This window comes from Rhinolophus ferrumequinum, chromosome 21, assembly GCF_004115265.2.
Source record: "Rhinolophus ferrumequinum isolate MPI-CBG mRhiFer1 chromosome 21, mRhiFer1_v1.p, whole genome shotgun sequence".
Classification (NCBI taxonomy): domain Eukaryota; kingdom Metazoa; phylum Chordata; class Mammalia; order Chiroptera; family Rhinolophidae; genus Rhinolophus; species Rhinolophus ferrumequinum.
Window position 1 is genome coordinate 53,066,975 of NC_046304.1, and position 20,701 is coordinate 53,087,675.

The following is a 20,701-nucleotide window of genomic DNA, read 5'->3' on the forward strand; positions in this document are numbered from 1 at the left end:
CACGGTGGGTAAGAACGAGTTTGTCTGGTTTCTGTCCCAGGTCCCTGCGAGGTCGCCTCTGAAACCTCTGTGCTTCCCACAAGAGTGTCTCTTGTGATTCACACCCAGTCCCTTGATCACACCTGACTTTGTGCTGACCGGCGGCTCAGGTGGACCCTCAGATGGTTCCAAGGCCGGGGTAATGCGGTGACTAGAGGGCTGGAACCTTCCCCTCCCCCAACTCAAGGGATGGGAGGGGCTGCAGACAGAGACCAGTCATGTAGCCCGTGACATAATAAGACCCCAATAAAACACGCCACCCAAAGCTCAGGAGCTTAGTGGCTGCTGGACAGTGGACGTGCTGGGATGGTGACCTGTCCTAACGCTACAGGGAGAGGGCGCGGAAGCTGCAATCCGGGGCCCTTCCAGACCTCGTCCTACGAGAGCACCTGTTGTAATGAAACCAGAATCGTTAAGTCTAGTGCTTTCCTAGGTACTACAAGTCGTGCTATGAGGAGTCGTAAGAATCCCTGAATTTACAGCCAGTCAGTCAGAAGTGCAAGTGGCCCCCAAGACTTGTGGCTGGCACCTGACACGGGGCAGTCTCAGGCAGATGGGCCCTAAGCCTCGGACGGCTGCCACTAACTCAGGGTGGCTAGTGCCAGAGGGGAAGTGCAGCCCATCCGCTCGAGGTGGGGATGGGGCGAGCACTGGGTCCCCTCCGAGCCAGATGAAGGCATTGGAGCCACTCTGGGCCTCAGGGAAATCTGAGCCCACCGTGCGGGGGAGGGCCAGGCCCCACCTTGGCCTCTGTCGTTTTGTGCTGGTCCCAGACAGGGGACACTATGCCCTGTCCCCCCTCCCTTCCGAGCTTAACTCTTCCGTAGCCAGGCTGATGGATTTCAGGGCACAGAGCATAGCCGACCCTGACAAAATTCCACCCAATGAATTCCAGAGGATCCAATTCTCCCGTCCTACTCCCTGGAGCCACAAAAGACATCATGATCTGCAAACTGCCACAAGCAGGACGCCCCTGCAAGTCCTCTGCATAAAATAAAATCTCCACAGTAAAATGTTTCTCCAACACAAATGTAAACTCCAAGGACAGCTGTGGCGGGCAGCGCAGTCTTACCTGGTGGAGGAAGGTGAGGTGTGTTTTCCTGTAGCTGGGAGGCCCTACTAGGGTTCTTGCTGGAACTTCCTCAGGGTGGAGGGTTGCTGGGACGGGTGAGTATCAGCGAGAAAAAGCTTCAGGGTCTCACAGACAGAAGGAAGTTTCCTTCAACCTGAAGGAAAAGAAAGGAAATATTTTAACTGCCTTTGAAGCAAACATCCATTTTTTGGTATAAAACAAACATTGGTGTTAATAAACAAGAGAGGGCAGCTTCAAAGCAAGACGAACCTTGTGGAAAACAAATCATTAGGACCCTACTGCCAGCAGCCCAGTGCAGGCTGGCTCTCACCTGCTCTCCTGCTGTGATGCCCCGACCCCAACAATTCTCACTGTGCCATCTTGTCTCACACTCCCTCCTGCTCACGCCCAGTTTAAATCCAGGATCCATTGCTGCCATCGCTCCCACAATCCCCTTCTCCCTCTCTTTTTAAATGATTGGTTGGGTGACGTCACTCTCAAGATGCATCCTTCCTGTGGTATCCTATTTCACCGGGAGTAGCTACAGTGGCCTCCAAACCAGATGAAGCCAGGATTTGGGACCCTGCAGCTGATATGATTTGGGGGACCCTCTAAGAAAATACGACAAGATGATAAATGCAAAAATAAGATGCAGGGTCTTGCGTGGGGCCCGGGGGTTCCCCGCTTCGTGGTAAGTCCCCGGCTGTCCACGGGACCCTAGGCGTCTCGCCTCCTGCTGGGCCGCTTTGCCCTCCTCCTGTGATGCCCACCCCAGACCCCCAAGCCTCCTGCCTGTCCCTGTCCCCTTGCCTTTGCACCTGCTCATGTCGCATGGAACGCCATTTGTCATGCAGGGTCTCTGGTCCCGCTCCCCGCACAAGAACACAAGATATGGTGAGGCCAAAAAGGAACACCCAAGGAGCCACAGATAGCGGAGTATATTTTCGCTGGCAGCTGGTCGAGACACAAAAGCAAACATCCACCAGTACCCCAACGGGGGTCTTCCTGCACCCCAGTCTCGCTAGCGGCCAGGCGAGACACGGAAGTAGGATCCACACAATCTGCCATCCGCTTCTCTGCCAACCAACCAACCCCCTACCGTAGCCACGGCAGTTATGTTAGTGGCTAATGGCTAGCTGGTAACAGCTGATGGCCACAGCGGATGGCCATCTGATTACAGCGGACGGCCATCTACTACCCGAGCCAGCACCTTTCCACGTGAGGCTGAGAGCCTGGAAACTGCTCTCTGGGACTCTGTCCACACACCATTCCCTACAGAACTGGTGGCTTGCTCCTTCCTCCCTAAGAACTCTGTTACATGGCACCTTTCCAGTGAGGCCTCCGGGAGCAGAAGAACCCATCAGAAATAACCCCTCCCCTTGGTATTCCTTCCCCTTTTCCCCTTGAACTTGCCCGGGACTTAGCTCAGCTGCTCTCACACAAACACACTTGTTTCCGGTTGCCTTTGCCCCTCACCACGCAGCACCCTGAGGGCAGGCACCTGTATCAGAATCCCTCACAACTCTCTCCCCACTGCCTAGGTCACACCTGACGCTAGCCGGAGCTCCCCAGTCGCCCAGTGAATGAATGAACGCACCCCACTTTCATTCTCCTGCACTCACACTTTCTGTTTATTTAGAATAGTGTCCTATTATCAATAGAGAAGGAATTCCCAGGAAACAGAGGGGGCTGGCTGCTTCTGTTTGTTGAGTGGCCGTGGCTGGTTGCCTTTTGTAGGGGGTAGGAGGAGGCACCTGGGTTTTGGAAGTTTTTGCTCCTCTTAATTTATTCCAACCCAGTGTGTGTGCCATCAGGCAGGTGGGACACAAAGACCCTTTCAGAGGTGCACTGATCAGCCCGGGGACACTGGCTGTGGGGCAGAGTCGTGAGGTCAGCTTGGCCGGGGAGTGCGTGAGCTGCGCCCTCCCCCTGACCAGTGGAAAGGCTCCCATAGACATGTCCCCAGAAGTCTCACAACAGAGCTTTAAAAAAAGAAAAAGAAAAAAATAGCACTTAGTTTCTTTTTCTAAAATCCAGTTACTTAAGACAGCACCACCCACATCCCAAATGGCAGCGCCAACCTCACAGAATATCACTAACCGCAGAAGAATGCCTGGGCACCACTGCCCTTTCAGTGACCATTTGTGCCCTGTGCAGTGCCAGGAGCTGGGTATCCGAGGGGATGCAAATGGCCCCAAGCTCCACGAGGCCACTTTTCAGGGGTAAAAGCAAGCGTCCTGACTGTCCTACAGTGTGGGCTGAATGCCATGAGAGGGGCCGGTGCAGGGACTCGGGCAGGAAGGAGCTGGAGGGGCCGAGGTCGGGTGGCTCTAGGGGTGACCCACACTGACGGGGCAGAGGCAGGTAGGCAGGCTTTGCTTAGAACGAAATGTGGGATTCTCAGGAGGCAGCACAGAGGCAAGGGCTGGAATTCACTGCCCCAGAGCTGCTGGGACAGGAGGGACGTGGAGATGTGGATGGTGCCCAACCAGGCACCCAGTCCAGCGTCCCTGGCATCTACACCCAGGAAGGACAGTGACAAAGGAGAGGACGCGCCGACAGGGAGGGAAGAAGGCAACACAGGAAGCCAAGACGTGCCTCCAACGCCTCCCATCCCCGCACACTGAGCGGCACCTACGGCTCCTGAAACCAAGCCACCTTCCCCAGAGCGAATGTTTTCGCACCCCCTCCCACAGGCCGAGCTGGGGGCCCCAGGCCCCCACCTCCGCAGCCTCACCTCTGAAGCCACGCTCAGCCAGAGGTCATTTCACTTTGCGGGTGGTGCAGCACTGTGCTTACAGGTGGGGACGTGGGCCGTTGGGGCGCGACCGTGATGGGGGAGGGTTACTAGCCCTGCGGCCTCCCCCCATCCACTGATCGCCGAGCTTGGTTTTGTTTTCCTCCACCCGAACTGAATGGGCGATTATTTAACAGCTTGTCCCCAGTTGCAATGGCACATTTTTCCTTACTTGGCAGCAGGACGCACCATCCATCACCCACAGCTCAGAACCGGGTCCGTGGCCCCCGCGCCGCCCCCACACCCGCTGCAGGGGTTTCTGGAACGCAGGGCTCCCAAGGGCTCCCGGGATACCTGGGGGAGGGACTGGAGTGGGAGGAGAAGGCCAAACGATGAAGTCACCCCGAAACCCCTCTCAAAGCCCCCAAGGTTGGCTCCACCATACAGGGGGGAAAGAAAAGGAAAACCAGACAGCAGGGGCTCAGCCCCCCGGGCTCCCCGCCCCCCACCGCAGCCCACAGCCCTCCAGCCTAAGGGATGGGCGGGAGAGGAGGCTCCAGATGGAGGTGGCAGAGGCACACAGAATGTCAGGCCCATGGCCAAGGTTACAGCCTGCAGCCCAGCCGGCAGCGAAGGGGTGGGGTGCTCGTGGGAGGGACGCCTTCTTCCTCACGCTTCAAACCAAACCATTTATTGCGCCCCCCAATGTGCCTAGGACAGCGCCCCACGTTCCAGCTTTGATGAGCAGGTAGCCCCTCACAGGAGGCACACAGGGAGCCTCCAGCTGTTGACCTTCAAGCTCTGGGGCCTGCTCACTCACTTTAGCCATGGGAGCCCTCAAAATAATTTGGGGGTCCACAGAAGCGTAAGTGTCCCAGGAAGGCTGCACAGGGTGGTGGTACTGGAAGGATGTGATTCAGGAGGAGGGCCTGGAGATGGGAATGCCAGCTGTGGTCCAGCCAAGGGCAAGGGCAAGGGCAAGCGTCGTGGGTGGGAGGGGTCTCAGCAGACAACAGGAAAGAGCCTTCCCACCCCACATCTCAGCTGTCAGCTCGGCTCCCTGGCCCATGACCCAGTCAGGCCACTCCCGCCCAGGCGGCTGCTGAGCCAGCCCAGCTCCCAGCTCTGCTCCCAAGGAGGCAGGAAGCTGCAGCAGCCTTGGTGCGCCAGCCCCAGAACGCCTCCTGGCAGATTCTTGCCACTGGGGAAAGAAGATGGACAAGTAAACACCTGGACTCCGAAAAAGTGTCTTCTGCAAAAAAATAAGCCAACACACAAACGGGCACAGGCCCCAACAGAGGCTACTGCCAAAACAGACCTCTGTGGGTGACGAGGCCCCTCTGGCCCCCTCAAAGCCCAGCCCTCCTGACCAGCGGTTACCCCACCTCCAGCTCTGCCAGGGACCGAGCAGTGGGTCCCTCCCTTGTCTCTGAGTGTCCCTGGCATCTGCCCCCTACAGGGCTCACTCTGTCCTGAGGAGCCGCGCAGAGGTGCTGATCCAGGACGGGGGAGGGGAAGGGGGGAAGGGAAGGGTAGGGAGAGCAATGACAGACAAGACAGGACCAAAGAGGGAGGAAGGGGGAGGAGAACGTGGGAATGAGCAGCAGCAGCATGGAAACAAGACTAAGCTTAGTCCCACGAGGATGGACCCACATTGGTCTCTGCTCTCACCACTGTGCTCCCAGCACCCAGCACCCACGGCACATAGTAGGTAATCAGCCGACATTTGTTAAATGAACAAATAAATGAAGAAGGAAGTCAAGTGTGGTGAGCAGTATGTGGTCCAGTAACGTGTATCATTAAAATTCCCAAAGGCCTCAGAAATCTTCAGAAGTCAAGTTTTGGGTTTTTGTGATATTTTATTTGTTTTAATGAAGGTACTAATATCGCCAAAGAGGTGCCTACATTCTTGTTTGATTCCAAAGGGACTCAAGAAATGGCATCTGAGAAATCCCAGGGGACTCAACTTACACATCTTAGAAATGGGCCTTCCTCCCCGCAGCACACCTTCACTGATTCATTTCAGTGCAGAGAGAACCTTTCTGTCCTCCAGTTCTGCCTGGCAGAAACTAAAAGAAATTCAGAGTAGTGGCAAGGATTTGCCCCAGAAACAGAGAACAGACTGGCGGTTATCAGAGGCAGGAGTGGGAGTGGGGGAAATGGGTGAGAAGGGTCAAAAAGTCCAAACTTCCAGTTAGAAGATGAATAAGTCCTGGGGTGTGATGTACAATACCCCACGTACGGTGATTGTAGTTAATAACCCTGTACTGAATACCTGAAAGTTGTTAAGAGTAGATCTTACCACGTCACACCTGTTAGAATGTCTGCTGTCAATAACACAAGGAATAGCAAGTGTTGGAGGGTTGTGGGGAAAAGGAACCCCTCGCACATGGCTGGTGGGGCTGTAAACTGGTGCAGCCTCTATGGGAAACAGTATAGAGGTTGCTCCAGAAAATTGAGAACAGAGCTACCAGATGACCCAGCAATCCCTCTTCTGGGTGTCTACCCAAAAAATTGAAAAACATGTTAGCAAAGATATCTGTACCCCTATGTTTGCTGCAGCATCATTCACGGTGGCCAAGCCATGGAAACAACCCAGTGTCTTTCGATGGATCACTGGATAAGAACATGGTATGTAGATACAACAGACTATTCCTCAGCCATAAGAAAGGAGGAAACACTGCCATTTGGGACAACCCGGATGGAGCTTGAGAGTATCATTCTAAGTGAAATAAGTCAGATGGAAAAGGACAAGAACCATATGACTTCACTCACATGTGGGATGTAAAACTGAAAGCAACAAACAAGCTTATAGACACAGACAACAGTAGGCACTCACTCACCAGAGAGGAAGGGGAGGTGGCGGGAAGATGAAGAGGGTAAAACGGGTCAAATATATGGTGACGGAGGGAGAGCAGACCTTGAGTGGTGAGCACCCGATGCAATCTACAGAGGATGCATTATCGAATTGCTCACTTGAAACTTATACGTGTTATTAACCATGTCACCCCAATAAACAATAAAAAAAAAAAGAGTAGATCTTAAAAGTTCTCATCACAAGAAAACAAACTGTAACTGTGAGGAGACGTATGTTAACTAGACCTGTTGTGGTGGTCATTTCGTAATATATACGTATGTCAATCACATCCTTACGGCGTACACTTTAAACTAATATGCAGTTAGATGTCGATTACATCGCAATAAAACGGAAAAATGCCGAGTAATGGCAAGGACGTGCGTCTCCTTTTTCAGATCCATCAAGCTGTCCAACGCCAACACAGGTGCTCACCCGGTAACCACACCATTAGGACACGGAGTCCTCACTGAGCCCGCCTCACAGTTCGGCAAGCACTGTTTTTCTCCTTTTCCTCGGAAACCCGCAACTTCCTGTGTGCCAACACGCCTTCCCCCATCTCCACTCTTCCATCCTCTCTGGGCACCTGTCAGGGAAGCTGGCATCTTCTCCTCAATTTCCCATCACCCTCATTCTGCTTCAGTCTCTGCTGCCCCCCAAAAATAAGCCAACAACCAAATTGGAGTTTCAAATGGGACTCAAAAGCGAAACTTGCTATTTCTTTAACCAGCACATAGCGTTTCATTCCAGTAGTAAAGATTATAGGAATATGTAATATTCTGAATAAATGAACCTCCTCCTCCCATTTTTCAACCACTCTTGTAAAACCAGCTTCGTTCCTGACTCCCCTCATGCCTTATGAATCTTGACTCCAGCAAAAATAATTTGGGTTTTATTATTCTGGCATCTGGTGGGAGTCTGTGACAATTTTACTGTAGCTGTGCTTCTTCTTCTTTTTTTAATACCAGTGAGTTTTAATAATACAGTGTACCTTTAGGTATTGTTGAGCTGCTCCATTATTCAGCATATGTAACAGCATGGGAAGGGCCTTATGTAATTTATGTGTCCTCTGCGCTGTGTTTAAAGCTCTCGAATAGAGGGGTGTCATTTGGGAAGCAGTTTTCCCCAAGGTCGGGGAAAGCAGTTTCTGGAGGAAAGGCTGGACGATGTGTGACCCTAGTGACAGCCGGGCTCAAGCTAGGGGTCCAGAACCCCTGCTGTGAGGCTGGGACCAGTGTCTGAGGGACTCCAGGCCCCAAACCAGAAATGTTCCCCAAACACAGGAGAATTCCAGCCCAGCTATGGCTCCTGATGAGACGGACCTGCCAAGGACATGACCCACAGAGTTCTCGGGTTCGCCTGCCCACTTCCCTGCACCCCCCTCACCAAACCACCCTGTTCCGTGTCTAGGAAATCAGTGGCCAAATGGTTAACCAGGCCTGCTTCAGACACGCGGGGACTCCAGGGCCCATCCAGAAAGCACCTTTCCTGCATTGAACACCCATCGAGTCCCCGCTATGCTAGATGCTGGGGACAGAGAAGAGCATGACATGGGCCTCTCCTCAAGGGGCTCGCAGTGTAGAGGGAGAGAGGACACATAAACCGAAAATCCCAGCGGACATGGGACACAGGCGCACACGAGCTGGCAGGCTCGATGGGGCAGACATCACTGTTGCTCAGGGCCGTGTTCTCGGCATCTAGAACAGTGCCTGGCCCGTGACAGGTGCTGGCTCCACATGTCTGAGGGACAGAAGGAACAGATGAAGTACCGATGAGAGAGCTGGGAGGAGGATGTGTGGAAACTCATGTGGAGAAGCAAGGGCTTCCCAGAGGAGGTGACCAGCCCGGAGTGAGTCTTAAGACTCCAGGAGGGAAAGGAGGAAGCAGCAGGTCCAGAGCCGGGCCGGAGGGACCAGTGGCCTGTCTTCTGGGGAATGCAAACCACAGAGCATGAGGTCTGCGGCTGGATACACGCGAAGTCAGGAATCAGACCACGTAGCACCTGGAATGCCAGGCCAAGAGTTTTAAAAGGCCACCTGAAGGGTTGTAGGTAGGACACCATGCAGATTTGTGTCAGGAAGGTGCTCTGCTGCCGAGGTGGACGGAGTAGAGGGTGAAGACCAACGCAGGAATCTCATTCGTCCGGGAGGCTGCCACCAGCAAGCCAGTGAGAAATGAAGACTCAGAAAAGGGCCGGCGGAGATGGGTGAGTCTGATGGACACGACTCAGGGAAGGCACGATGGGGGCCTCAGCTGGGTTGACAATGTGGTTTATTATATTATTCAGTCCACTGTTATTCTGTACACTTCTGTGTATGAACAACTACATAACACGATTTTTCAAGGCTAGTGGGGTTGAGTTCAGATTTGCACGTTACTCCCAGAGCGCCGCTGGGACGTCTAGCGGATGTTTGGTGGGTGGCTGGGTGCTAGGACCTAAGGCTTGGGGACTGTGGCAGCCCGCCTCCAATGGCCGCTACGACCCTAGGCAACGGCCCCATGCATAGGCCCCTCCCATGTCACAGCAGGGCTGGTCTGTGTAACCCCCGCAACGTGGAAGGAGTGACGGTGCATCGACGCCGAGATTCGGCGTACAAGACACCGTGGCTCGGCCTTGCTCCCTCACTCTGGGAGAAGCTGACCACCATGTCACAAGAATACTCAGGCAGCCGAAGGAGAGGGCCACACACAAGGAACTCGGGCCTCCAGCCACCAGCCGTGTGAGTACACCTCTGGGCATGTGATGTGCTGACTCAACCTCTGGAAAGACCCTGGCCACAAGCACCCAACTACGCCGCTCCCGGATGCCTGAACCCCAGAAACTGTACGCTAGGAAATAACTGTTGTTTGAAGGCACTACATTTTGGTGTGACTTATTACAGAGCAATAGATAATTAATGCAGGGATTACAAAAAATATACATATACACGGTGGCTGAAGCCACGTGCATGGATAAGACAGAGAGCAAAGAACAGGTGACAAGGGCCACACGTGGGCCCCAGCAGGGGTCAGTGGGTGAGGGAGACACCTGGGAAGACGGACCAGCGGAACCCCAAAAGAGAAGGAAGACAAGCCTGGGAAACACCACAGAAGCCCACGGAGACTGTTTCCAGAAGGAAGGATCAGACGCTTCAAACAAGTCCAGCAGGACCGGGCTTCTAAGGGACCCTGCCATCTAGATGAGACCTTCTCACTCGCTGCTTGCGATGAGACGCCTTCCCCGACCACCCAAGCTCACGTGGTCCCCACCCGAGTCCCCTGTCAGTTTCTGCCGTGGCTGCCTGTTCTCCTTCATGGTGCTTGTTGCAAACTGTAATTATATTTGAATTTGTTTCCTCACTCGACCATGGTCCATGAGCGCTGGGAAATATGTTTTATTCACCACGGTAAAGCCAGCACGTGACGTGTGTTAGGCTCTCAGATGTTTGCTAGATGAATGGATGACTGAGTGAATGAACGGAAAGGCCAAAACCCCGAGTCTCACCTGGTGCCCAGGTTACCTGGTAGACAAGCCACGCCGGGCAGCAGGGCCCCTTGGCATGAAGGAGAGCACAGCCAGGTTGGGGGGGAAGCTGAGCAAAGAGAGAAGACTCTGAAGGTGACCCAGGGGCTCTTCCCACCCTCCTAAACCTGGAGAAGAGTCTGGAGGAAGCCCAAGCGGCCACCGTCCTTCCTCCAGGTAGCAACAAACCCGGAGAGCCTGTGCCACAGCATGCTACATGGTGGTGGGAACCGAGGGCACATCCGACGAGGGCCCTCAGCAGCTCAGAGTCCAGTGGGGAAGCTAGCAGGCTGATGGAGGTGTCGCCAGGGTGAGGCCGACTGTCCCCCCACCTTGCCCCCGCTGCCTGGGAGGCCCAGGGCAAGTTGCACAGTGTCTCCTTCCTCAGGAGCTCAGCCATGAAGGGACTACCACCAGCACACAGGTGGTGATGGCGCCACCTTTTGGTCCTCACCTGAAAAGCACTCGGGCCTAGGCGGGAGCAAGGGCACGCACTGCCATGCTTTGAACAGGTAATTACGAGACACTCTGTTTGGCACTAAAGAGGGGACACGCAGAGCGCTGTGGACACAGGAAGGGCGGAAGTGGGCTGGGTGTGACCCACTTTCTGAAGGAATAACAGCAGAGCAGAGGCTTGAAGGAGCCAAAAGAGCAAAGCAGATACACAGGAGGGGGCTCGGGCAGGGGAACCCCACGGGCTGAGGCAGGAGGCCTCAGGGAAGCCTCCCCAGAGGGGCCATGGGAAGGGGCCACCAACACCACTGGGGGTGGGACAAAGGGAGGTCATGGGAATTCCAAAGCTTCAGAGAGGTGTACCTTTGTCAGAGTAGCAGGGGAGAGGGAGAAGGGGTGCAGCGAGGGGAGGAAGGGGGCGCAGGGGGTGGAGGTGCAGGGAGGGTGAGTGGGAAGAGGAGAGGAATGGGGGCAGGGAGATGGGAGCAGGGGGACAGGGGGCAGGCAGTGTTGGGGGACAGAAAGGTGAGGGGGGCAAAGGGGCCACGTTGCAGGGAGGTAACGGGGGACACAGGGTGCAGACACCTGGGAACTAGGCACGGGGCAGGCAGGACAACGGGGGTGTAGAAAGGTGGGGAGGGTTATAGGGGGTGCAGGCGGGAGCAAGAGTGTGGGGCCCAAGCACAGGGAGTTGGGCAGGGGTGGGAGGGGGCTGGGTGGGAGGCACTCAGGGCGGGTACAAGCAGCCTGGGCAGGGCCGGCAGCAGAGCAGCCACGATCAGAAGCTGTTCCGTGTATCTCTGCCGTGCCGGTGTGTGCACGGCGACATACGGCATTTGGTTACAGGATTTTGACGTTCAATAGCCACCATTTTCCCATCACTGGCTTTTCATCACAAACGCAGGGGACTGACCTTAGTAGGATTCTGATTTTTGGAAAGTGGAGAGAAACGGAGAGGGTGAGAATAGAGAAGCCTCGCGTTCCCTCTCCTTTTGCCAGGACTGGCTTTTCAAGGTAGGGCGGGGGCTGGCAATGAGAGGGGCCCCTGGAAGGTCAGAGGGGAGCTGTCGCCCCTGGGTCATAAAAGCCAGCGGGCCTGGGTGGAGACTCACCCCTTGGCTTGACAGGTGCAGGAATGATGCCTCCCCCAAGGTCCTCTTTTGGACCTGAGGTCCCGAACTGGCTGAGACTGCCATGTCAGCTGCACACCCAGGGGGCCGGGGCTACCCACAGCCTGGCTGTGTCTTGGGGGGGTTAGTGCTCCTCTCCTAGGGCCGCAGCTCCCTCCCTGGACAGAGCACACCCGCCCACAGTTCCAGCCTGAGACAACTCAGAAACAGTTATGTGTTTTACAAATATACATATTGCCAGGTACCATGACATTTGCTTTGCACAAATATTCTGAGAGAATTCCCTGGGCAGCCCTGCTTCGGGAGAATTCTAGCCACAGGGAGAAAGCTCTCCTGGTCCTGTGGGCACCTCCTCAGCTGTCCCCATCTCCCCAGCGCAGCAGGCGAACTGGGACAGACTGCAGCAAGGGGGCGGAAGGCCGAAGCCACGAACAGACGGATTCTTGGCAGGACACGTAACCCCACCCAGGGCAGGGCGGCAGTCCCTTTTCTGGACAAGCTGGGGCACAGTGATGCCCACCTCAGGGCCTCCCACCCACGGTCTCAGGTGCTCACAGACCGTCACGGGAATCTCGATGCCTATCTGCCCCGCCCAGGCCTGGGAGCTCTCCAGGACAGCCCTTGCCACGTGGAAGGTCACTGACATCTCCTGGTGACCTGAGTCCGGCCTGCGTGAAGGAGGGGGCTGAGCCCATCATCTGGCCCAGCCCATTCCGCCTCCGACTCCTCTCCTGGCTGCCCGTCCCTCCCAGCCAGGCCGTGGACTCCCAGGAGCGGGGCTCTCACAGGCCTGCGACGGTCGAGGCCATCATGAGAGCCCCGCTCAGATCGAAGCTTAAGACCTGGGTTCACCTGCCTACCCCGCGTCCCCCATCCAGGTGTTTCAGCACCCCTGTGCGGAAACAAGGGACTTTCTGGAAAAATGGCAGGTCCTGTATCTCAATTTAGGTGATGGTTATACAGGTACATACATTTGTCAACGTTCCTTGAACTGTAGTAAGACCTATACATCTCACAGTACATAAATTACTCTGAATTTTTTAATTAAAAAAGAAACCCAGCTCCTGGACTGACAATGGATCTCGAGTCAGGCTGCTCTCAGGTCCCTCAGGCCACAGACCAGCCAGCTAGTCTTTCGATTGGCCAGACTCAGCGACAGGAGTCCAGTCAGTATGTCTGGGAAGAAGCAATACCAGTGTAACGATACCACGTGCGTCCCACACTCGGGGCTGGGAGCCCTGCCCCGGGGGGCTCCCACCAGCAGTGGCAGGGAGGCCACAGCCATCAGCGCTCTTGCAGCGAGAAGAGAAAGGGAGGAGGTGTGGTGCTGACAGCGTCCGTGGTCACCCCCAGCCCCCCGCTGGCCCCCGTGCGCCGTGGAGCAGGGACTGGGAGCAGGCCTGGCTTCCACTGCTTCGTACCCGAGGGGGTGCCCCCACTGCACCCTGCCCACCGGCACACAGAGCTGGGGCACACCTACAGCTGCTCCCGTGCCCCTCTGGGGCCCAGTGGCCCCTCGTCAGCCACCAAACACCCAGAGTCTGCGCAGACACGCCCAGATCCGGAGAGGGGCCTGCACGACTCCGAGGCCTCCCCCCTGGGAGTGACCAGACCCTGGTCTTGGTCTGGGCCCCCATCCCCCGCCGGAAGCAGCAGAAGTTACGCCTGGGAGGGCTCAGAAGGGCCACGACTAAGACAGCTGTTGACAATGAGGAACAGACGAGAGTGGACGGGAAAGGGGCAGGACAGGAAGCAAGCGCCACCACAACCCGCTCCCCCTCCCATTCTGCTTCCGGTGCCCACCTCCTGCCCTGTCTTCTGGGCATGAGGGACAGGCCACGGTCTGGCAGAGACGGCGCCTCTACATGAGCCCAGGCCGACCGGGACGCTGATATGACCTCCAGTCTGCTCTCCCTGAGGGATCCTGGCCATATCTGCCTTCCTAGGACCATGTTTTCCTTCTGAGCTCCTTGGGGTGGCATTCTTATAACCCAGCAGATGACATCTGGCTCATGGAAAGCTCCAGAGGAGAGGAAATCTCCCCAGGCGCAGCCAGGCTTGGTGAAACTAGGAGGACACATCAGAAAGAGGCTAACGTCACCCAGCCACCCGCCCATCTGCCATCTAGCCATCCACCCACCCACAAAGTAAGGGGAGGAGAAGGCCCAGGACAGGGGCAAGGGCTGGACTGTGGGGCTGCAAAGACTAAAAGGTACAACATCCGTCCTTGGGAGTCAGACAAACCTCGACTGAAATGAAATCCTGGCTCCCCTGTCATTGTCCCTGGGCAAATCACATAACCTTTCTCAACCTCATTTTGCTCACCTATAAAGTGGGGTGATAGTAACTGTCTATTGGGTTACTATAGAAACAAATAAGATCGTGGTCACTAAGTGCTTAGTCTGGTGATGGTCCATGGAAAGCACCAAACATATGGCGGCGCCCATCGTCTCCTCACCAGCTGTGGTGGGCGCAGCTGTCCATGGTCTGGAGTATGGACTCTGCCTCCCGAGCTTCAGACTCTTCACCATTTGACGTTGCAGTTCTTCCTGCTAAAGAGGTGGGGTCCTGTTTGCCACCCTATACTCGTATGAGCCTGAGACTTGTTTGGCCAATAGGATAAGGCAGAAGAGATGGAAAGCATGTCCAAGCCGAGGCCAGAAGCAGCCTTGCATCTTCCCACCAGTCCTGTGCCTCTGCCGTTGCCATGGGTGGGCTTTCGGTCCCAGGACGGGGTGAGAGGCAGAGCGGCCCCAGCTCAACTCAGCCTGGAGCAGAGCCACCGAGCCGATCTGCAGACCCACAAGGGCGCCCAGCCACAATCACTGACCCCCCACGACCCAGAGACTTGTGAGCACTAAAAAGAAAGAAGTGTTGTTTAAGCAACAGACTTGGAGGTAGTCTGTTCGGCAGGAATCGCTGGGACACCCGCTGCCCTTCCATTTCCCCTCCTCCCTCCTCCTCTATAGCAGACATTCTGGGACTCCTGGTTACACCTCTCCTAAAAGCCAGAAGGAAAGGCTTCTGCAAGCGGATCACGTGAAGCCTCACTTCCCTGCCGACAGCCCGTGTCCTCATTGGAAACAGGAAGTGACATCACAGCTCACAGCCCAGGCAGAGCACTGAGAACTGCGGGAAGTTCAGCTCGGCTGTCCATGGCCTGGAAATGCGGGCGCCGATGCAGCAATCTGTCTGTCTACCTGTCTGTGTGTCTGTCTGTTTACTTGGAATGCAAGGTAACAATCTTCATAATCTCTGGGGGGTGGACTCTCGGATGGTGCTGCTAAGAGGACAGCAGGATTGTGACGGGGGCACTGCAGCCCTTTCCTGCAGGCCCGCTGGGAGCCGACACGATCCACTTGCCGTAAATCGCTCCTACTTGGGCCCAGTGCGGAGGGCTCAAAGGTCAGTCTTCATGGTTATGACTACAACGAGACCTGGGTCAAACCTCAAGGTGCTGTCTTCCTCCGAGCTGCTAAATGCACAGGAGGGTGGGCAGCAACACACCCTGGCCCACGCGAGTTGCTCTGAAGACAGGCTAGCCAGTCCAGTGGGTGGGCTCCCGCCACCCCGCCCCCACCTGGTGCTGGGAGGTCCTGGGCGCTTCATCCCGCTGCCGTCAGAAGACTCTCTGGCCTCTGCAGCACTCACTCAGGCCATTCCTCACGGCGACCAGAGAACAGAGACGTCCCACAGCTTTAGGAAGCTGGACCCACTGGGGACAGGCCACTCGTGTTTCTGAGTCCCCTCTGCCGACTCCTTGTCATCAACAGCCACGAGCTGGAAGCTGGAAGCGCCGAGCGGGGGAGGACTCCTGCAGCTCAGCCTCCCCTCCCCCCAGGGGTCCTAGAATTTAACTGTCGCAGACACAAAGCCAATACCCTGAATTTGCATAACGTGCCCTTCTCCTCATGAATTACTGATTTGTATTCCGCGCGCGCACGCACCCTGCCTGGGACCCGTCCTTCAAAGCCTCACTGTCAACAGGCTTCAAATTGGCCCCGTCATCTTAGGTTATACAGTATTTATAAAGTGACCTGTCCCATCACTTGGACTTATTCTCATCTCGAGGGAGCGGGGAGGGAAAACGGGGAGATACTTAAAGCAACAGGATTTTCTTCCAGAGCCGACTTCATTTCCTATTTATATAACAGTCACTATTAAAATGGTGGGTGGGGTGTGTTGGCAAAGCCATGGACGTGCCAGTGTCACTCAGCCAGGGTGAAGTGGGCGGAGCCTGGAAGGCCAGAGAACCCAGTCGTCACCCCTCTGCACAGGCCCTGTGACCACGGGCACGTCCCAGGGAGGCTCGGGGACGACCTCAGTACCTTCATCTATAGCCGAGGGCCAATGCAACCTGTCTGCAGGGTATGGGGGAACAGGTGAGAGGCGCTACCTGAAAGGGCTTTAGAAACGTGAAGCTGTGCTCTGACACGTGCTGCAACACAGCTGGATCCTGAGCACACGGTGTTCAGTGACACAAAGCCAGACACAGAAGGACAAGTACTGCATGGTCCCTCTTAGGTGAGGTCCCTACAACAGGCAAGTCCATGGAGACAGGAAGTGGTGCCAGGGGCTGGGGGATGGGGAGTGGGGACCTAGTGTTTCAGGGGCACAGAGTCTCTGGTTAAGAAGGTGAAGATATTCTGGAAATAGTGGTCACGGTTGCACAACGACGGGAATGTACTTACGACTGAACTGGACATTGATTAAAAAGGTCGATTTTATGTATCTTTTATCACAATAAAAAAGTGTTTTGAATGTGTAACTATTATAAAAAAGCAAACTGATATTACAATCCTTCGCCTCTAAGCCCAATAAAAACGTAGCCTTTTGTGACCATTCTAGCTCCCACTTCCAACCTGGAACCCGACCCCCATTCAGGCAGTGAGGTCTCTGTGGCCCCAAGAGCTCAAATCTCCCCTTTCTGTCCTCTGCTGCTGGTGACTCCTGCCCCCCTTCCCCCACGTCTGGCTCAGCCCCAAAAAGCACCGGTTTCTGCTCCCATCGCAGAACCCAGATGCTGAGAGGGGAGGCCCGTCCGCCCACCCCCTTATCCACTGGGTCCAGGAAGGTCTTCCAGAAAAAACATACCACCGCCCTGGCAAAGGTCTCCTGGCGTTGCACAGGGTCTCCTTGGAAAGCCCCTTCTGACAAAGCAAACAAACCAGACCCCTTGGCCTACAGCTGACACAGGCCACCGAGAGTGTCTCCCAGCCTCTGGAGCTGCCCGAAGAAATACCACGAACGCCTCGTGTATCATTTTACATTTTCTAGTTGCCACGTTTTCAAAAAAATTACTTAACACAATAGATTCAAAATATCATTTGTACATGTAATCCATATAAAAATTATCGATGAGAGATTTCCCATTCTCTGTCCTGCGTTAGTCCTTGGGCCCATGTACATTTCACACTCACACCTCAGCCCGAACCTGCCACGTTCCCAGTGCCCAGCAGCCACGGGTGGTCGTGGCCACCATACTGGATTGTGCTGCTCCATGTCCATGGTGGTGGGACCCACTGTGTCTGCACTGGGCCACCAGGAAAATCGGGTGAGAGGGGGTAGGGCTGACCTACCCAAGAGCTGACCAGCGGGAAGGACTGGCCCCTGCCTGAGTCCCACACACGCCTGCATGCGTGCAGTCAGAACGCAGCTCTCCAAAGGCAGGCGCTTGCCTTACAGAATCCAGAAGGGTACGGAGTTCAACGGGAGCTCCTGGAGCAGGACAGTGACATAAAACTCTTCATGCAGAGTAGACCCAGCACAGCCTTTTGCTCACCTGGACCCCTCACTCACACCCACCTTTGGGACTTGAGTAAAGGAGAGAGGAAAGGCCTGTGAGGGTGCGGGGACCCCTCTCCTTAAGCTCCTCGGCTCCCTCCCAACAGGGCCCCTCGAGCTGGAGCTGAGAGAGCTCATCGGCCCCAGCCGGAGTCGCCTGCACGTGTAACTGCCACGTGCTTTCATAGCTTGACATGTCCCCAATCAACACTGTGGAGAGGAAAGAGAAGGAGCCGCGGTCACAGTCATTTACACACATATGTGAAAACCGAGGCTTCTCCCTCGTGGTCAGAACACGGCCACCACAGAGGCCACGACCTCAGGGGCCAGCACCGCAGGGGTCACCAATGCACAGGCCACCGCAGAGGCCACCATCACAGAGGCCACCACCGCAGAGGCCACCACTGCAGAGGCCACCACCACAGAAGCCACTGCAGAGGCCACCACCACAGAGACCACCGCAGAGGCCACCGCAGAGGCCACCAGTACAGAGGCCCCGAGTGTGTAGTGCAGTTCACATGTTGTCAATGTGCTGTATTTTGTCACGACACTGTGACAAAGGAGAACAACGTGGGTGGCTCAAGTCCATGGAAATCTGTTCTGGCCCAGAAGGAGACCAGAAGTGCACTGGAGCTCCGCGGGGCTGAGATCAGGTGTGGCGGGGCCAGGTCTCAGCACACAGCCTAGGGGAGAGTCCGCTGCCTGCTTCTCCCAGCTGCTGGCGGCCCCAGGGGCCCTGGCTTGTGGCAGCACCACTGCCACGTGCACCTCCCCCTCACCTGACCTCTCCTCCATGGCCGGCCATGTCACACGTCGTATAAGGACACCTAAATTGCATCTGCGCCCACCCGGTAACACAGCGGGGGGGTCTCCATCTCAAGACCCTTCAGTCAGTCACATCTCACAGTGTGTTCTGCCACGTGAGTAACACTCACAGGTTCCAGGATGACGCCTGGGTCTCTTCTGGGGGCTGCTATTCAGCCCACCCCGGATCTGCGCCTAAGACATATGTCAACAGACGTACACGTGAGGATTAGGTCAGCTTCGACTGGATTAGATTCCTTCCTGGGTGACAAAGCTGGCCACGGGCCATGAGGAAACAGTTCCTGGGAGGGGCCAGCTTTGCCTGGTGAAGGCCCGTGCCCAGCAAGGTGAAGCACCGCTGGCCGGGCAGCGGCTGTCCAGGGTACCCACAGCTCGGGTACCTGAGACCAGGGTGAGGACAGAGGCTTGTCGATATGCAGGGACAGCCACCCGAAAGCTGTCCGAGCGGGAGTGTCTGACTTGGAATCACCAAAGTGCTCTGTGATCCCAGCGGGCAGCACTGCCACCGTCACCACTGCGGGCAAGCGTCTGCGGAAGACGCTGTCGGGGCCCCGCCGTGCCCTTCACCCCAACATTTTGGTGCACACCAGCCCTTCCCAAACGTCCATTTCCAGGGACCACTCCCAGGACTGATTCTTCATCAATCAGAATCCAATCCGGAAGGCAAAGCCACACATTATTTTGTGTCCAAATCACAAGGGACGCTTAACATAAAAAATTATTAACTATTACGGGGAATCGAGGGACAGGGATTGGCTAGTGAGAGGGGAAGAGAACACGCTGAAAAACACAAGAGCAGATACTACGATCGGCCATTACTCCTGGCAATGTCCTACCCATACCCCAGGCCAAAATCCAGATGTGTTTTGGAAAGGGCACAGCTGTGTACCTGCCTGGGGGCTCTTCTGTCTGCCAGGGCCTGAATGCCAGAAATGCCTGGGCATCACCACCCTGGAGCAGCCTCGCCAACCAATGGCAGAGATGGGTGTATGCAGAGCCCAGCGCTTCCTTTTGGTGCAAGAGCCCTGGGGAGCAAGTGCACACTGGCTCCCTGAGTCCCATGGGATAAGCAGCCATGGGCCCCTGCCCACTGCCCCGCTCCCCTTCATCCCCAGCACTGCTTGTCCTTGAACACTTATCCCAGCGTCTGTCGGGAGGGCCCAGCTGAGACACAGCCACTGTCAGAACACCAGGGAGGCCCCAGCCACCCAGCTCAGAACCCAGCAGGAGCACAGGAAGACATTCCTGGAGGCACCTGGGACTAAGGGGATGCGAGGAGGTGACCACTGGACAGCGCTGGGTCCCTCGGATGACCTCAGGAACTGACACTGAGGATTCTGACAATGACATTGATCCGTATCATTGCTGTCTGTTACGCGTTTCCTAAACGCTTGGAGAGGTGCTGGGTGCTCTCCCACCATGTTTCAGCAAATCCATGAACCAAGGGAGGTGCTGCCATGGCCCCCGTTTCATGGCTGAGGAAGCCGAGGCCTAGAGCACCACGAGGCTAAGGCCGCAGCACTGGTGAGAGGCGAGGGGCCATGCAGTCCTGGCTGCTCCCCTCCCCTCTCCTTAGCCAAGCAACTACGAATGCTTATGGCAGACTTTCTGAAGTTCCCACGCTACGGAGGAAGACAACCAAAGGAAAATAGTTACATGAGGAAGGACAGAGAAGCCCAGGTGGGAACAGGGAACAGGGACACAGTCCCTGCAGAGCGGGGACGGCAAAGGAGCGACACCCACCACCGCAGCCCTAGGCTGCCTTCCAGCAGAGCCACTTAGAGGAGGAAGCACAGGCAGGAGGGTTGAGAGTGGGCGGGCCCGAGGGTGCCAGTTTCCCCGCCAGGCAGGCAGAACTGTACGACCCTTCTGAGGACATGGAGAAGATACAGGGCTCTCAGCTGTCCCTTGGCTCCCGAGATCACTAAATCATGAATCATGGGGACTGTGGAGGAGCTGCTGCATGGCCATCTGTCAGGGGAGCTGGAAGCAGGTGCCCGCTGGGCAGGAAGCTGGCCCGGTGACCTCCATGTCCGGGCCCATCCTTGGGTTCCAAGTGTCAAATGTCGAAGTGGGAAGCCAGTCAGCCCCGTGTCCCAGGGGCGCTGCCCCAGCCCGCAGAGCGTCTCGGAGGTGGGAGGGGCCATGTCCAGACAGTGAGGACAGAGGCGCTGTCCCTCACTCCATCCTGTGTGTCACAGGCTGCAAAGCTGGGGACGGGGGCAGGGGCCACATCCACCAGCTCAGCATGTCTTGGCAGGACAAAAACATTGGGTCACTGAGACAAACGGATTAGCAAGGGAGG

General features: G+C 56.0%; 1 protein-coding gene across 1 annotated transcript in view; it reads right to left on the minus strand.

Moving 5' to 3' along the window:
- RBFOX3 (RNA binding fox-1 homolog 3) overlaps positions 1–20,701 on the minus strand; it is a 371,870-nt gene that overhangs the window by 274,780 nt on the left and 76,389 nt on the right. Inside the window, exon 2 of the mRNA XM_033090062.1 lies at positions 1,112–1,265. The gene's annotated coding sequence lies outside the window, so the exon portion shown is untranslated. The remainder of the gene's footprint in view (positions 1–1,111; positions 1,266–20,701) is intronic.